Below are 17290 nucleotides of genomic sequence, written 5' to 3'. Positions count from 1 at the left end.
CACTTGCCAGAGCCAGCCCTGCCAGCAGTCTCTGCCCCGAACCAGCGGCTGCAGGATGAGCCAGGCAGCCAGTGCCAGCGAGCCGTCCCCCCGCCCAGTCCCCCAGCACCCAGGGGCCAGCCAGGGGCCGTAGATGGCGCGCACCCTCCTGGTCTAGTGTGGAGGTCATGGACCTCATTGAGGTTTGGGGGCAGGGCCCCAGCGTCCATGATCTCTGTACTAGGAGGAGGAACATGGCCGTCTACGGGCGCATAGCGGCCGCCATGGCCCGAAAGGGACACAGGCCACCCAGGAGCAGGCGAATCCTGGTGTTCTGGCTGTGGAAAAAGACAGCCACAAGATGGCGTTTGGAGTCACACGGGCGAGTCGCCTGTCCAAGCGGGACCGAGTCCCTTCCAAAGAGAAACCATGGCAGCCATGCAAGTCCAAGGCTGCACAGGAAACCTCAGGAGCTGCGACTGGGGCTCAGTTCGCGCGGCCACGCTTCCCAGGGGAGGCATGAGACAGGCCCAGAGGTCTGCGCAACAAACAGGCCCGCAGGAGGGAGGCGGCTAAGAACCCGCGCGGCTCGTGCGTTTCTCCCTCTTAGCTGGCGTAGAGGCGGGAGGGGAACGACACCTGCCCGGCTGGAGCTTTCGCGCTTGGGCTCGGGGCTTAAGCCCCGAGGCCGAGGCCCCGGCGCGGTTGCTGGGAGACGGGCTCCTGTGGCACGGCACGGCCCCTGAACCTTGCCGGCCACAAGGTGACCTCACCGAGGCCGAGAGGGATGGCTTGGAGGTGGCAAAAGGGAGCCCGCTAGCAAGCGCCAGGAGGCCGAGCGTAGCCACGTCCCTGGGTGGGCTCGAACCACCATCCTTTCGGTTAACAGCCGAACGCGCTGACCCATTGCGCCACAGAGACCTCGAAGGGGTTTCCGAAACGCTGCCTAGCAGCCTGCTCCTCTGCCTGGCCGTGCCAGTGCAGCCCAGGTGCTAGAGTGGATTGTGGGCAGTATAGCCCAAAGGGAGCAGAGTGGCGCAGCAGAAGCGTGCTGGGCCCATAACCCAGAGGTCGATGGATCGAAACCATCCTCTGCTACGTGTGGGCCGGCCTCTTTTGACTCCGCGCCTTCACTCCAGGCTGCAAGTAGCTAAAGGCCAGGCCAGGATGCCGCCTGCGGGGAAGCTCTCGGCAGCCCCCCGCTTCCTGTGTGGGAGGCACGGAGGCCTCCTCTTCTGTCCTCAGGCAACAGGGCTTCCTCCTGCCCTTTTCCCACCCACAAGGGCCGCCGGGACCCGCTCAGGGAGCGCGCCAGGGAGGCTCTCCAGACGCTCGTGGAACAAAGCACTTCTGGACCACGCTACCCAGAGCCTTCATTCAGGCCTAGACAAAACGCCTAGACAAAGAGCTGCCACAGCATCAACACTGGCCTTGCTCTACTACTCCCAGGCACGCCAAACCCCTCACAAAGAGAACTTCTGCCTTCGCCATACTGCTCAACAACAGGACACGCGAGCAATTCCCTCCGACGCGCCGCTTCTCCCGCATCGCCACCACCCACGCTCTTTAGGCACACGCCGGCTGACCAAAACCCATCTCATCCCATCAAAAGCTTCTGCCCAGCCCAAGAGGACCAGCTACGTTCCCGGCTCAATTCATCCCTTACAGTCAGAGCCAAAAATCACCAGCTGACGGTCCTTCAGAATCCTCAATGGAAAGGGGGAGAGGGAATTGTGGGAGCACGGGCAGCACTCGCCACGTTCTCGGTTGAGGCTTGCAGCAGTCATGGAAGAGAGAGCTGGCTTCGGTCAAGTCTCGGGAGTACGGCCACGGCTTGGACGGGTCCTTCAGTCCTTGGCTCAGAGCTTCGGTTGGTAGCCCACATCCTCACGAGGTAAAAAAGCAGGAGGGCTTTCCTTCCAGGGCCTTTTGCATCTTCTGCCGTGGGAGCACCTGAAAGTAAAACAGCTGCGGCAGGCGTACGCCATGGCCACCAGGGGCGGCGCCGCAGCAGGGGCTGCCACCTGCCCCTACTTCCCTGCCCTCGACCGACTCTTGGGGGGCGGGGCGGTCCGTGCCAGCCCGGGAGGCAGCGAGCCGGGACTGGAGGGCCCTGACCTGGGCACACCGGAGGGGCCACCACAAGGAATTCCAGCACTGGAGTCGGCAGGGTCATCCAGGGAGACCATACCGGGGAAGTAGTTCCAATTAAGTAGTTTGGGGGAGGAGGCGGGAGGGAGACCAGGGACCGCGCACGTGGGCCATGCCTCCCACGGATCACACAGACACCTGTGCACGTGCAAGTACATGCCATGCCACGCTCCAGCTGCGTGACACCCAGGGGCCGTGGCCCAATAGGCACATGCATGTCTGAAGAGACCTGACATGCTCCTGACCCTGGGGCGGTACCACAACTTCACGAGTTTTGCTTACAACACACCTGTTGATACAACCTAGAATCATATTTGCTTTTTTTGCAACAGCATCACACTGTTGACTCATATTCAACTTGTGGTCCACTGTGACCCCTAGATCTCTTTCCACCATGCTCCTTCCTAGACAGTCGCATCCCATCTTGTATGTATGGAACTGATTGTTCCTTCCTAAGTGGAGCACTTTGCATTTCTCTTTATTAAACCTCATCCTGTTTACCTCTGACCATTTCCCTAACTTGCTAAGGTCATTTTGAATTATGTCCCTCTCCTCCAAAGAAGTTGCAACCCCACCCAGTTTGGTATCATCTGCAAACTTAATAAGCGTACTCTCTATCCCAATATCTACATCATTGATGAAGATATTGAACAGTACGGGTCCCAAAACAGACCCTTGAGGAACTCCACTTGTTATCCCTTTCCAGCAGGATTTAGAACCGTTAACAACAACTCTCTGACTACGGTTATCCAACCAATTATGCACCCACCTTATCGTGGCCCTATCTAAGTTATATTTGCCTAGTTTATCAATAAGAATATCATGCGAGACCGTATCAAATGCCTTACTAAAGTCTAGGTATATGACATCCACCGCTTCTCCCTTATCCACAAGGCTCGTTATCCTATCAAAGAAAGCTATCAGATTAGTTTGGCATGACTTGTTCTTCACAAACCCATGCTGGCTATTCCCTATCACTTTATTACCTTCCAAGTGTTTGCATATGATTTCCTTAATTACCTGCTCCATTATCTTCCCTGGGACAGACGTTAAACTGACCGGTCTGTAGTTTCCTGGGTTGTTCTTATTCCCCTTTTTATAGATGGGCACAATATTTGCCCTTTTCCAGTCTTCTGGAATCTCCCCTGTCTGCCATGATTTTTCAAAAATCATAGCTAAAGGCTCAGATAGCTCCTCTATCAGCTCCTTGAGTATCCTGGGATGCATTTCATCAGGAGCTGGTGACTTGCTGACATCTAACTTTCCTAAGTGATTTTTAACTTGTTCTTTGTGTATCCTATCTTCTAAACTTACCCTCTCTCTGCTTGTATTCACTACGTTAGGCACACCTCCAGACTTCTCGGTGAAGACCGAAACAAAGAAGTCATTGAGCATCTCTGCCATTTCCAAGTTTCCTGTTACTGCTTCTCCCTCCTCACTAAGCAGTGGGCCTACCCTGTCCTTGGTCTTCCTCTTGCTTTTAATGTATTTATAAAAGGTCTTCTTGTTTCCCTTTATGCCTGTAGCTAGTTTGATCTCATTTCGTGCCTTTGCCTTTCTAATCTTGCCCCTGCATTCCCGTGTTGCATGCCTATATTCATCCTTTGTTAGTTGTCCTAGTTTCCATTTTTTATACGACTCCTTTTTTATTTTGAGATCATGCAAGATCTCCTTGTTAAGCCAAGCTGGTCTTTTGCCATATTTTCTATCTTTCCTACACAGCGGAATTGTTTGCTTTTGGGCCCTTAACAACGTCCCTTTGAAATACTTCCAACTCTCCTCAGTTGTTTTTCCCTTCAGTCTTGCTTCCCATGGGACCTTACCTACAAGTTCTCTGAACTTATCAAAATCTGCCTTCCTGAAATCCATTAGCTCAATTGTGCTGGTCTCCCTTCTACCTTTCCTTAAGATCATGAACTCTATTATTTCGTGGTCACTGTCCCCTATACTGTCTTCCACTTTCAAGTTCTCAACTAGTTCCTCCCTATTTCTTAAAACCAAATCCAGAACAGCTTCTCCTCTGGTAGCTTTTTCAACCTTCTGAAACAGAAAGTTGTCTCCAATGCAGTCCAGAAACTTCTTGGATAGCCTGCGCCCCGCTGTGTTAGTTTCCCAACATATGTCTGGATAGTTGAAGTCCCCCATCACCACCAAATCTTGGGCTTTGGCTAGTTTTGTTAATTGTTTAAAAAAGGCCTCATCCACCTCTTCCACCTGGCTAGGTGGCCTGTAGTAGACTCCTAGCATGATATCACCCTCGTTTTTTACCCCTTTTAGCTTAACCCAGAGACTGTCTACACAGCTATCTCCTACGTTCATCTCCACTTCAGTCCAAGTGTGTACATTTTTAATATACAAGGCAACCCCTCCTCCCTTTTTTCCCTGTCTGTCCTTCCTGAGCAAGCCGTACCCTTCCATACCAACATTCCAATCGTGCGTCCCATCCCACCAGGTTTCTGTAATACCAATGATATCAAAGTTGTATTTATTGGTTAGCAATTCCAGTTCTTCCTGCTTATTACCCATACTTCTTGGATTTGTATATAGGCATCTAAGATACTGATTTGATCTTGCCTCCCTGTTGTGCCCTGACCCTCCTTGCTCCTTCCCATTATAGGCCGTAATCCCCCCCATTTCCAACCCATCTCTCAGTCCCGCACATTCAGCACTTACCTGTGGGCTTTGCTCACCTGTCCCCGTCGAACCTAGTTTAAAGCCCTCCTCACAAGGTTAGTCGGTCTGTGTCCAAACTGAATGACAGGAAATTACCTGTGAGAAATTTGAATGTGTGGAATCCAGGGAGCTCAGGGCTGGGGTGTGTGGGTGTGGGGAGCTCAGGTTAGGGGGATGGAGTGTGAGGATGTGGGGGAGCTCAGGGCAGGGGGGTGGGAAGTCTGTAGATGTGGGGGAGCTCAGAGCAGTGGGATGGGGAATGTGGGAGTATGGGGAGGTCAGGGCGGGGGATGAGGAGTGTGAGGATGTGGGGGAGCTCAGGGCAGGGGGTGGGGAGTGTGGGAGGATGGGGAGCTCAGGGCAGGGGTATGGTGGAGCTCAGGACAGGGGGCTGGGGAGTGTATGGGTGTGGGGAGCTCAGGGCAGGGAGTCCAGGAGTGAGGGGGGGCGCAGTGCAGGGATTGTGGTGCAGGAGTCAGGGGTAGGTGGTGGGGGGTGTTTGGAGGCTCAGGGCAGGGGACTGGGAGTGCAGCCACTATACTACTTGGCCACCAGATCCCTGGAGTACACTGTGGCTGTGCAGCCCAGCGTGCTGACAGCACCCAAAGCCCCGCCCCCAGCCCGCCAGGCTTAGTGGGGCACCCCAGAGCGGCTTCCTATCGCCCTTGTCTAGCACAACATGGACAGTTGGTTCCCACTACGGTGATCTCCTGGGAGACTGAGACACCATTCTGCCAGGACGGCCCAAGCTGCTGAGGGAAATTGCCCCTCACCATCCCGTCTGTCCAGGTCCCTCTGCCTCTGGGTTTGTTCTTCAAGGGCCAGACGCGTGGGGCTGGGACTGTCCTTGTTCTGTGTTTGCAGAGTGCCCAGCAGAATGGCTCCTGCTTCACCCCTGGCCTAGAAATAAGCAGAACAGGCAGTTTGGAGAGGGAAGAACCAGGGAAGGGAAGGTTTGGGGCCGGGGGCTAAGAGGCGGGGCTGGGAGGCAGGGCTGGGGTGGAGATGCAGATGGAGGGAGTTGGGGTGGAGGCTGGAAGAAATGGAACTCAAGGAGCTGGAAGGGTTGGTGAAGAATGGAGTAAAGGGAGGGGGGCCAGGCTACAGGACATGGAGGTGCCAGCCACCGGAGGGAGGAAGAGACGTTTGTTTGACAGGACCCCAGGGATTTGGGAGCGAGGAACAGTGGGAGGGGAGTGGGAAACATTTGGGGAGAGGAACCTTTGGGAGACCTGGTGGTGAGGAGGGCGGCAGTCAATGGGAGAGGAGACAAAAAGGAGCAGGTGCTGCCTGGGTCCAAGGAGGTGGGGAGAGATGGGGTCTGGGTGTCACGAGTACCAGAGTTAGCTGCACCTCCGTCCTCCTCCCTACCTGGTATCTCTGCCCCCTCCCTCCCGAACTTTCCTTCTGCATGTCTCTGGGCCTCTCTGTCAGTGCCAGAGGGGATCCCTCCCCCCCCCCCCCATGGCTGGATTCTTCCCTTCCCGAGACATGCAGTCACCATCTCAGTGGGGTGGGAGCCCTTTGATGCTTCGCCTGCGTGTTCCCAGCCGAGAAGGGGCGGCTAATCCCGCAGAAGCAGAGCCCTGCACTTTTGAGTACCTGGACCCAGGGTTTTGCTGCTTTATAGCGGGTGGGGTTAAAATAACGGAACGTCTCTTGTCCCACCAATCCCCCAGGACTCACCCCTCTTCTCTGCATTGCGCAGCGTCCGGGGGATACCGCCCCGTGGGGACACTCATGCCCGTGTCCAAGGGGCTGTCCCGTAGCCTATGTCAGTGTGAAAAGCATTAAAGGACCCTGCCCCAGAGGGAGAGCGTCTCTGGGGGCGTTGTCCCGGGATGACTGCAGTGCTTTGTCCCCACCAGAGTAGTGAGAGGCAGCCGCAGCCAGGGTTGCCAGATGGTCAATAAAAATACCAGACATACTTGCCATTGCATCACAACCTAGAGTACATCTTATTTAGAAAATTGAGATATTTTCTCAATTTATCTCCTGGACAGAAAGCTCAAATACTGGACTGTCCGGTTCAAACGGGACACCTGGCAACCCTAGCCGCAGCCCCTGCCCGGAAAAGCTCCCAAGCTAAGCACCTGGGGGATTTAGGAGCACCAAGCAGTGGGCACAAAGCACAGTCACACACTTGTGCTCCCAACTCCCTTAGGGCTTTGAAAATTCTCCCCTTTTACGAGTTAGAATCAGTGTCCCCGTTTCACAGACGGGAGCTGAGGCCCACTCAGGGGAGTGGCAGGGACAAGGGCTCTGCAGCAGACCTGGGACTTGAACCTCAGTCTCCCAGAAGTTCCACAACCAGCCCGCTCTGCTTTGCTAAAGGAGCAGGCGGGACTGTTTGTGCAGGAGGAGGAGCTGGGCTGGCTGGCTGGCTGGGGCAGGCCACAGCAGGGCTCAGCCCTTGGCCTGGCTGAGAGCGAGGAGAGGCCTGCAGGCTGACGGGCAGTGTGACGGACTGGGCCGTGTCTGGGCACAGCTGAGGGCGTCTGCTCAGGGCGAATTGCTCAAATCCGGGGCTCCTTACAGCCCCCAGACTGGTGACCTCTCCACACAGGCCACAAACCAGTCCCACAGAGCGCTTCAGCTGCCTGCCTGAAGCCTCACGAGCAAAACCCCTCCGGCACCCCAGCAATATCCATGCCCCCGATGGCCCCGGGCCTCATACACCGGTGGGGGTCCTAGCACCCAATCCCACCTACCCCGAACAAGTTCTGTCTGGTCCCAAGAAACCAGCCACAGATCCCTGGTCAATTTACCCTCTGGATCTTACCCACAAATCATGCTGAGCCAATCCTTTAGCATCTAACACCTAAAGGTTTATTATTACAATAAAGAAAAGCATGAGAGTAAGGTTGTTAAAGGAATAGTATGTTACATGCACCGAATCTCCCAGTTCTCGATGCAGCCTCTAGCAGAGATGTTACAGCTGCTGGTTTAAGAGTTCTTGTTGCACATCCTAGGGTCAGGATGGGTTCACAGGTCTTCCAGGCTCTTCGATCCCTGCAATGCTGCCTCTGGGATGAAGTGCTGAGCTGAGAACCAAGATGGCATCGACCACATGGCCTATTTATCCCTCCTTCCTGGCCTCTTCTTGGCTGCAGGAGATCACCTGGTCCTCAGCCTCTCTCTGCTGGCCGCTCTTAGGTGTCCGCCCTCATGCTTTAGGTGTGTCCTTGGCCCATTCAGTGCCATTGTCCCACAGGGCCTCGCTAATTAGCATGTCCACAGGCCGGGCTCTGCCCAATGCTCAACCACATGCAGAGAAATATTCAGGATCCACACAGACTACAGATTCCTAACTACACACACAGACGTTATACAACCACATAAATAGCTTACATAGGACTATCAGATAATAAGCTTCTATTCAGCACCCCACATGGCCCCCTTTTCTACCATTTTCTGGGGCCAACACCCCCACCTATGGGTGCAGCAGTGATCTGGCTGCTCCCCTCAAGATCCAGTAATGTGACAGGCAGTGACTGGAGGAGCTGCCTGGGCATAGACTGTAACCCAGGGGCCCACAGTGCAGCAATCATCAGCAGTGTCTGTGTCTCCCCAGCCCCCATTCAGAGCTGAGTACAGGTACCTCCCCAGCCCCCTCCCCACCCCCGTCTCCTGCTCACAGCAGGTCAATAGGGTTCTCCCATTCTTGGGCCTCTGGTTCCCATGCAGCTGCTCCCAACAGGAGTCCCTTGCAGCCCGGCAGGCTGGGGCAGGCCCCATCTCTCCAGCACCAAGGTGATGACGGATACAGACACCAGGAGGAGCGAGACGAGGGTGCAGCCAATGGCCTAGCGGGCAGGAGATGTGGCCGGCCCTGCAAATGGAAAGGACCTGGTGACAGTCGGGTGCAAAGTGGCAAATGGCTCTGCAGTGCCAGCACTAGGCACAGAGCAGCTGCCGTGTAGAGACCTTGGGTGAGTGCCCAGAGGGCTAGATCTACAGGGGATCATGCTGCAGGGGGCATGTTCCCCCGACAGGAGGCCGAAGTGACAGAGGCTGTTGGGGACTCTCCTCCCTTTGCCCAGGTGGTGTTGGAGGAGCAGGGAAGGACCCAGGTTTGCTCAGGCTGCACCAGGACTTGGTGCAAAGGCCTGACAGGAGCCAGCAACGGACACAGCAGCCCAGACCCTCTCGCCTCTCCCCAGTATGGCTGGCAGCTCACAGGGGCGACCCCGCCCTGGGCACGAGGCCTTGGCACCGGCTGTGGGCTCAGGAGGGGGCGGACATGGGACATAAGCGATGCCGAAGGGAGGGGTGTGGGCATTAGAGGCCACTACCATTGCCCCGCCCCCTTCCCCGCACCTACCCCTGCCCCTGTTCTGAGGCCACGCCCCCACTCATTCCACTCCCCCCTCCCTCTGCTGCTTGGGCTCCCCCACCCTCACTCAGGTTCGCTGGCCTGAGGCTGGGGTTACGGTGCAGGATGGCTGGGGAGTGGGGCGCGGGAGAGGCTGCGGGTTGCAGGCTCTGGGACAGGTTCAGGGCAGCGATGGGAGTTTGGGTGCAGACTCAGAGGCAGTTAACTGTGGGAGGAGGATCCAACAGGAGGCTGGGGTTTGGGGTGGGGGGTGTCTACCCCAGCTGCCTGAGAGATACTAGACTGACTCTGGTTTCCTTGTGTCTCCCCGGCTGGGCTCTCACTCCCACTTCTCCTCTCAGGGTCCCTGCCGGCTCCCCTGCTCTATCTGAATGCGTCCCTGGCGCCTCCAACCCCCCCCAAGCCTCACGAATGTGGCCCCGACTGAGACATCTCACTCCCCTGGCACTCCAGCCCCAGCACAGATTAACTCTCCTGGGTTCCAGGGAGAGTGGCATTTGCGGGTCCCTCTCAATCTGAGGGGGGGCCAAAAATGAGGGATCCCCGAACCTCAGTCCTCCCTGTCCCTTCCCCTCACCTCAGTGAGGCTTGTGGGTTTTGGAAGAAGGGTTTTTGTATTTTGCTTTTCTCGTGTGTGGTCCCCAACTGGTTTTTCTGGGGGTCAGTGGCCCTGGAGACAAAAAAGTTTCCTCATCCCTGCCTTTAAGAAAGAAAACTTTGAAACCCTTTGTGGTAGACAGAAATTAACATTTGACCTTATTGAAAATGAAGTTTCCTAAAGTTAAAACACCTAATCTGTGTAAACATTCAAATTAAACCAGTCACCCAAGCTCCAGCACTAGCACAATGGCGCCGCGTGATGATGCAATGGACGGTGCGCACCCAGGCTCCTCCCCTCAGCTCTCTTCTGCACCCAACCGCCCCGTCCCAGACCCCAAACTCCTCGGTAGAAATGTGGCCCTTGACCACTTGCCAAAATGCCCCCCCCCCCCATTAAAAATTATTGACAAAGCCTGATCCAAATGTTTTTTGAAACGTTATTTAATCCGAATTTAAATACATTCTATACAATTGGGAGGGTTGGGGGGAGGGGGACGCAGCTGCTGGCTCCTCAGCTCCTTGTGCTCTCACTGGCTGTCTTCCTGCTGCAAGGGAAGCAGAATCCGTCACATTCATCCCTGGGGACTCAGGGGTACTGGGCCCCCCCAGCATTTCCCCCCTCCTCCCCCCTGCGCTGAGACTTGTTCTGCTCTCTGGTCACCCCCGTCAGGCCCGCAGGGTGAGCTTCTGACCCACCCAGCAGGGACGTGGGGTGGGGGCAGCATGAGGAAAGGGGCGGGGGACTCCCTGAGGGGATGGGAAGGAGACCCTGGCCCTGCCCCGCTCTCCTGCATCTGCTCCGGCTGCTCACCATGTATCCCAGGAGCTGATGGGCCTGCCCATGCAGGGCGTGGGCCAGGACCAGCCCGGCCTGGCTGGGGCGCCTCAGGGGGGAGCGGGCAGCGAGCAGAGCCTTGTCTAAAAAGCAGTTCTCCTGCTCTGGCGTGAAGAGCTGCCCAAAGACCTGAAATCAAGAGCACGGGAGGTTTCAGCTGACGGCCCAGAGCCCGGCCCCAACTCCTGGGGCTAAAACAGCTTCCTCCTTCTGCAAACTCCCTTCCAGACCCTGCACCCAGACGCTCTCCTCACCCTGCACCCCAACCCCTGCCCAGGTCACACCTTCCTCCTGCCCCCAAGACCCTCCCAGACCTCACCCCCCTCCGCACAACAGAGCAGCCCTAGGCCACTGGCCAACATCTTGGAGCGACCTCCATCAAAAAGTGTTGCCCCCCCCCGCCCTGCTTCCCCTCCTACGGGAGATCCGGGGCAAGGTGCGGCGCTGCCCCTAGGAAGCGCCACCCCTTTGAAACGCCGGGACAGCGTCACAAAGGGGCAGCGCCGCCCTGTCCACGGCTCGAATAGTCGAGGGAAAATGCATCGACCATTCGATCAGCAACTCCCCGCTCCCACCCCGCGTCCTACCCGCACGAGGGCCCCAGCCAGCCCCACCCCCGAGCCCTGCCCTGCCCTGGCAGCGCGTCCTTACCTCTCCCACCCGCACGGTGTTGCTGTGCGCCAGGACCCATCTCTCCTTATAGTAGTGCCTGCACCACAGGTCCTCTGCCTGGTGGATGTTGAGGCCTGCAAGAGACAAACCAGGGTGATTCTGCTGGCAGGTCTGAGCCCTTCCCCTCCCACGGGTCCCTGCAGGCATCCCTGGGCAAATGGAGGGGCACAGGGGGCAGAAGGGGAACACAGAGGGACGCATCCCCCCTTGGGCCAGTCTGGGGGAAAAGGGCTGGGTCCCCTCCCCCCGCCGCCGGCACCCTCAGGGTGTCCCTGGGGCCCAGGTCCCGGCTGGGTTCCTTACCCCTGTGGTGCAGGAGGAGTCGGTACAGGCTGTGCACCCCCTTCCGGGCCAGCCGGCTGACGTCTTCGGATGGGTCCGAAATAAAAAGGCCCAGCTGGGCCACGTGGTGACCCATCCTCGGCCAGTCGGCGGAGTTCTGAGGGGAGAGAAGAGGGGGGGTCCCTCAGCATCCTGGGGCTGCACGTCCCATGCTAACGGCCGCCGAGGCGGTTCTGAGCTCGGGGACGGACAGAGACACCTCCCGGGGCGGGGCGGGGCGGGGCGGGGCCGGCCTTGCGAGGAGACAACCCTGAGCAATGGCCCCGACTGAAGGGTCACTCCGGGGGTGGAACAAGGGGATCCACTGACGGCCACTCCCCAGTCTGGGGCCCAGGTGCCCCCCGGAAAGGCCCAGGGTCGCCCCTCCCCGGGGAAAGGAGAACGCGGCCCATTCCCGGCCCATTCCCAGCTCTGCCTCCCGGGGACGCTCCCAGCCCCGCGCCCTGCAGCCCCAGACCCCCCGGCTCCGAGGTCACTTACCTCAAACCCCGGGAGGGTGGTGGCGACTCCCAGCAGGGCCGTGGTGCTGCCAAGGGCCCTGGCTCGCTCCTGGGGCAGGCGGGACTCCAGCCACGGGCTCAGGTGCTGGGGGGGAAAGAGGCAGGTCAGGACCCGTAGGGAGGCGCCGGTTCTGGGCAGAGCCTGGGGCTCCTCTCAGACTGTGCCCCCCCCCCCCCCAGCCACTGACACAGCTCCTCTCTCGGCCCCCCGAGGAAGCAGGGCCAATGGCCCCGTCCCCCCCACGGGGCTCACCTCCATGATCAGCTGCAGCCTGGCGGTGTCTGGGGACTCGGCGAGGAGGCTTGCCAGTAGGGCCTGGAGGTCGACGGGAAGGGCCCGGATGAACTGCTGCAAGACAAGGGGGAGCCCTGGGTCAGAGGGGGGTTGGGGAATCCAGGCCACCCGCTGGCCCCGGGGTGCAGCCTTGAGCAGGGTCTGAGCCGCCTCGCAGAGCAGGGAGGAGCCCAGGCTGGGCATGGAAGGGACGGGCCCCCAGGGAGAGCAACGGGAAACCTGGAGGGAAGGATCCAAACCTGCAGCTTCTTCTCTCCCTCTGCCCCCACCCCCACTCCTCTCTGGAGCTCCAGCCCAGCCCGGGAGCAGGGCCCGGAGGGACGTACCTGTGTGTGGATGGGCTCCTGCTGCCAGTCCCCAGACACAGTCTGTCCCACGGCCGCCCTCAGCAGGGGGCTCAGGAGCTGGGCCTGTAGGGGAGGCTGCAAGGTGCTGGCAGGAGAGAGGGGCAGAGACTGTTCATTCAGCAGCAGGGCTGTGTCCAGACTCAGGGGGTTTTTCGGGAAAAGTAGCCTTTTTCCGAAAAAACATCACCTGCGTCTAGACTGCAGTCGCGTTCTTTCGAAATTAAATCGAAAGAACGCGGCTTTTCTTTCCACGGCGGTAAACCTCATTTCACGAGGAAGAACGCCTTCTTTGGAAAGTGCTTCTTTCGAACGAAGGCGTTCTTGAATGGAACTAGGGCTTCTTCGAAAGAGAGCATCCAGACTCACTGGGTGCTCTCTTTCGAAAGAGGCTTGCAGTCTAGACATAGCCCAGGAGACAGAGACTTTCCCACTCCCTGGTCAGGGGATCTGCTCTGGGGGAGTCGGCGGGGGGGGGTCGGTACCTGAGGCTGCAGGCGGCGTTGAGGCAGTCGGCCAAGACCAGTGGGGTGGGGGAGTCCTCCATGATCTCCTGTGAGACCCAAGGAGACAAAGGGGCGTGTGAGGCTGGGGCCCCCAAGAGACGCTCACACGGCCAGCGCCCCCACCCAGCAGGATCCAACCCCACTGCCTCCCGCTGGCCTGTAGCCCCCCTGCCCGGCACAGGGCCCCTCCCAGCACCCCCCTCCCAAACCGGAACCAGCTCAATCCTTGTCCCCAGGCCGTCTCCTGCCCCTCACTGCCCTGGTGACCAGCCTCTGAACCTCCTCCTCCCTGCTCCCCAGGCGCATCCTCAGCAGCCCGCTCTGCTAACCTTCCAGCTCCCCCCCCCCATGGCCCGGGGAGACCCCTCCCTGTTCCGAATCCCCCTCCCTGTCCAGCACCCCAGACCTGCCCCATTTCTGTGTCCCTCCCTCCTCCAGCATCCCCACCCACCCTCCCCATGTCCACCTCCCCCTCCCCCTCCAGCACTCCTGGCCCCACCCATCCCATTTCCAGCACCCCCACCCGCCGCCATGGCCCAGGCAGACCCCTGTCCACCCCACGTATCCCCTCCCCTCCTCCCGGCCGCCGCGACTCGCTCACCACGATCCTGGCCATCATGGTGTCCTTGCAGCAGCGCGGCGCCAGGGTGTCCTCGCCCCTTTGGAGGGCGGCGAGGCAGGCGGGGGGGACGGCCAGGAGGAACCGCTGCAGGGCGGCTGGGCTCTGCACCCCAGAGAGAGTCTGTGAGCCTGGGGCCTGCCTGCCCCCCACGGACAGCTGCAGGGCTCAGGCCTCCCAGGAGTGGAGGTGGGAGCTGCCGGTTGTCCAAGCACCCACACTCCCCCCCCAACTGCTTCCTCAGGCTTGTGGGGGCCCAGCTGGTGCATGACAAGAGACCTCAGCTTGGGGGGCCCAGGTCATGCAGGAGAAGGGGCCCCAGGAGGATCCCCAGGGACAAGCCCCTCCCGGAGGGGGGGACGTGCTGGGAAGGGGCCGGACAATCTCGGGTCCCCCCCGTGTGGAGAAGGTTCCTACCGTGTCCCGGGTGTGGAGCTGCTCTTCAATATCATAGATGGCCCCTTCCTCCACCCGGGAGTCCATCCGCTCCTGGCAGAGCTCCGCCGAGGCGCAGGGGGGCTCTGTGCGGGAGGGAAGGGACCAGGGTGACTCCAGCGGCCAGCAGGGGTCACGCGCCCCCATGTCAGGGACCCAGGGCAGCTTGGGCCCCACACGCCCCTCGCAGGGACCCATCCCCCTTCCACCCTCACATCTGCCAATGCCCTCAGCAGAGCCCCCGCCAGGAACAAGAGAGCCAAGCAGCAGCTCCCGCCCCCATCCATTGCCCTGGCTGCGGGGCAGACACTGGGGCTGCCCCCCCGTGTACTGGGTGAGCCCCTGGGCCCAGCATGTTCACGGCCCCTCACCTGGGTCTGAGCGGCTGCAGGAGGTGGCCCGGCTGCAGCTGGAGGCCCAGGCGCTGCTGCTCACTGAGCTGGACCCACAGCTGCAGGGGCTGGTGCGGAGAGGCTGGGGGCTCCCGGAGACTGGCAGGTCCCCGGGGGCCGGGCAGGGCGATGCCCCCTGGTGGTAATGGGGGCTGGGCTCCTGGGGCAGGTGTTTCTCTCCACAGAGGAGGCCCCAGAGCCACCCTACCCGGCTGCCCCGCTGGGCTGGGTCCCGCCTTCCCAGCCGCCTCTGGAGCCAGGTCCGGAGGGGCCTGGCCGGTGGGCGAGTCGCCCCGAGCTGGTGGGATTCAGCTTCCCCGCCCGCGGGGACGGAGGAGCTGCTTCCCACCGGCCCTGGGGCCATCTTCAGGGCTTTCCGGAACCACAGCCTGATGTGTTTGGCCATGCTGCAAATGAGGGGAGCAAAGGGGAGCTTGGGGCGCAGCCTGCAGAGCGAAATCCAGGGGTTCCAGCTCCCCAGAGCGACTGCCCCCAGCCCCCAAATGGCCCCTTGCTTATCGGCTCGGTCTTGCACAGGCACTTCTGGCCCTTGACCGAGGGCTGGGCCTGCCTGGAACCCAGCCGGCCCCGGGCGGGATCCAAACCCCTGGGGGCTCTTACCTTCTGCAAAACGCTGTCCGGATGTGGAACTCACAGAGGACAAAGCAACTGTGAGCAGGAGACGCACCAGAGCTAAAGCAACCGGGGGTCTCCAAAGTCCCCTGGGCCCGCCCCCCCCTTTTCTCAGCCTGAGATGTGGGTTCCTCTGTGAGGTCACCACCTCCCCACCTGCCCTTTGCCTGATCTGCTGAGGGCTGCCCAAAGCCCCTGTGAGGTCACTGCCCTCCCCACCTCACCCTGCCAGGCAAATGTCCTGCCTCTGGCCACCCCTCTGGGAAGTTGGAGCCATTCCTAGGGGTCCCCCCCACTCCCTGACTGGGCATCCTGCAGCCAGCAGCTCCAGTAGCCCCATAGGCTGCTCCCTGCCCTACGCTGCAGGCTTCTTGCACAAGAACTGTTTCACACCGGAGTTCTTGCGCAAAAGGTCTCGTGCAAGAGCACCTCCACCCTGCCATGTGCTTTTGCACAAGAGTGTCCATGGCATTGTGAACGCTTTCTTGTGCAAGAAAGCTCTGATGACCATTTTAGCCATAAAAGTGTCTTGCTCAAGAAGCCCCTGGTGCCCGTCCACGCTGCCTTCTTGCACAACAGCTCTTGCACAAAAGGGGCTTATTCCTCGTGGGGAGAGGAATAACTCCTGTGCAAGAAGCCCTCTTTTCTGATGCTTTACTGCAAATTTACTTGCACAAGAATTCACGTGCAGTGTAGACGCGCCACAAGTTTTTGCACAAGAACAGTTGTTCTTGAGCAAAATGCCTGCAGTGCAGACGTGGCCTTGGTGTCACCCAGCACTGGACTTCCTGGCCAGGAGCAAGAGTTAGAGCCTCCCACTCGCCCCGCTGCCTCTCACGGGCTCCCGTCCGGCCCCAGCCCTGGGCTTTGCCCTAGCGCATCCCAGCAAGGCCTCTGGCCTGCACTAGACCCATTGACATGTGGAGACTCCACCACTGCCCTGGGGCGCTTTTGTCTATGGGACTCGGACTCACAGCTGAGCATGGAGCCTGATTTCTCCCAGGACTTGGGCTCTTTCCTGGCCAGGCCCTGGAACTGGTTCCACCTTTGTCTGCCAGGGACCGATACTGTCTCTCCAGGGAGGCCCTGCAGTGCAGGCACCTTCCTTTCCCCCCTCGGGAGCAGTCATTGTTCTGCACCCCACAAAGCAGGGGTTCGCACTAGCCGGCTTTTAAAAATGGCGGCGCCGGCTTTATGCTAATGAAGCCCGGGAAATTCAAATCCCGGGCTTCATTAGCAAGTTCGGTATGCATACATTACCCCCCTAGTTCGAACTAGCGGGGTAGTGTAGACATACCCCCTGAGACTCTCTGGTGCTGGCTCACCCCCTGTCCTGCTCGTGGCTCCGTTGTCCTCCTCCCCGCAGCCCCCCCCCAGCTCTAAATGCTGCTCACATCAGTTCCCCTTCCCCGTGGCCAGGCCCTGCAGGGCTCTGGGGGCTGGTTTGCTGCCCTCAGCCCTGCAGTAGCCTGCTCCCCAGTTTGCAGCCCCTCCCATCATGCGTGGGGTCTCCTGGTACCGGAGGGAGGACGGGGGCAGACCAGGAAGGTTAATTTGATGTTGCAGCGGCAGGAAGAGGAGGGGTGGCGCAGAGGAGCTGTCAGTACATTATCCCAATACGCCATCCCAGTGCAGGCGTCGCACTCAGCTCTACCTGCAGAGGAGTCTCTATCTGCGCTGAGCAGAAAGGGGCTCTAGGACACACACACAAGTAGCCCCAGAACCACGCAGGAGCAGAGTCGTTCTGCGAAAGGGAGAGGTTTATTGGGTCTGCGAGGGCGGCCGTAGGGGGGTGTCGTGTGTGTGCCACTCATCACCGTCTGGGCAGCGGCACCGGTCGGGCTCACAACTGGGCACAGGACCCGACCACGGCACCATCGATCTCCAGTGTATCGATCTGCTGGAAGCCGCGGCAGAGCTGAATTGCAGAACGGCTGCCCATTGGCAAAGACCTTGAAATGCTGGTTCCTGCAGCCGA

General features: G+C 59.4%; 1 long non-coding RNA gene and 1 other non-coding gene across 2 annotated transcripts; both read right to left on the bottom strand.

Moving 5' to 3' along the window:
* Nucleotides 1–826: 826 nt before the first annotated feature.
* TRNAN-GUU (transfer RNA asparagine (anticodon GUU)) lies at nucleotides 827–900 on the bottom strand. Its single transcript has one exon. It is a non-coding gene; the product is annotated as a tRNA-Asn (tRNA).
* Nucleotides 901–12709: 11809 nt separating this feature from the next.
* On the bottom strand, nucleotides 12710–13958 carry LOC149521545 (uncharacterized). Its single transcript, XR_016347882.1, has 3 exons — nucleotides 13835–13958; nucleotides 13213–13280; nucleotides 12710–12815 (listed from the first exon to the last, which is right to left on the bottom strand). It is a non-coding gene; the product is annotated as an uncharacterized LOC149521545 (long non-coding RNA).
* Nucleotides 13959–17290: the final 3332 nt, after the last annotated feature.

Source organism: Pelodiscus sinensis, chromosome 26 (genome assembly GCF_052426305.1).
Source record: "Pelodiscus sinensis isolate ZL-2025 chromosome 26, ASM5242630v1, whole genome shotgun sequence".
Taxonomy (NCBI): Eukaryota; Metazoa; Chordata; order Testudines; family Trionychidae; genus Pelodiscus; species Pelodiscus sinensis.
The sequence above is the reverse complement of the archived record's forward strand: the minus strand, read 5'-3'. Positions and strand labels throughout refer to the sequence as shown.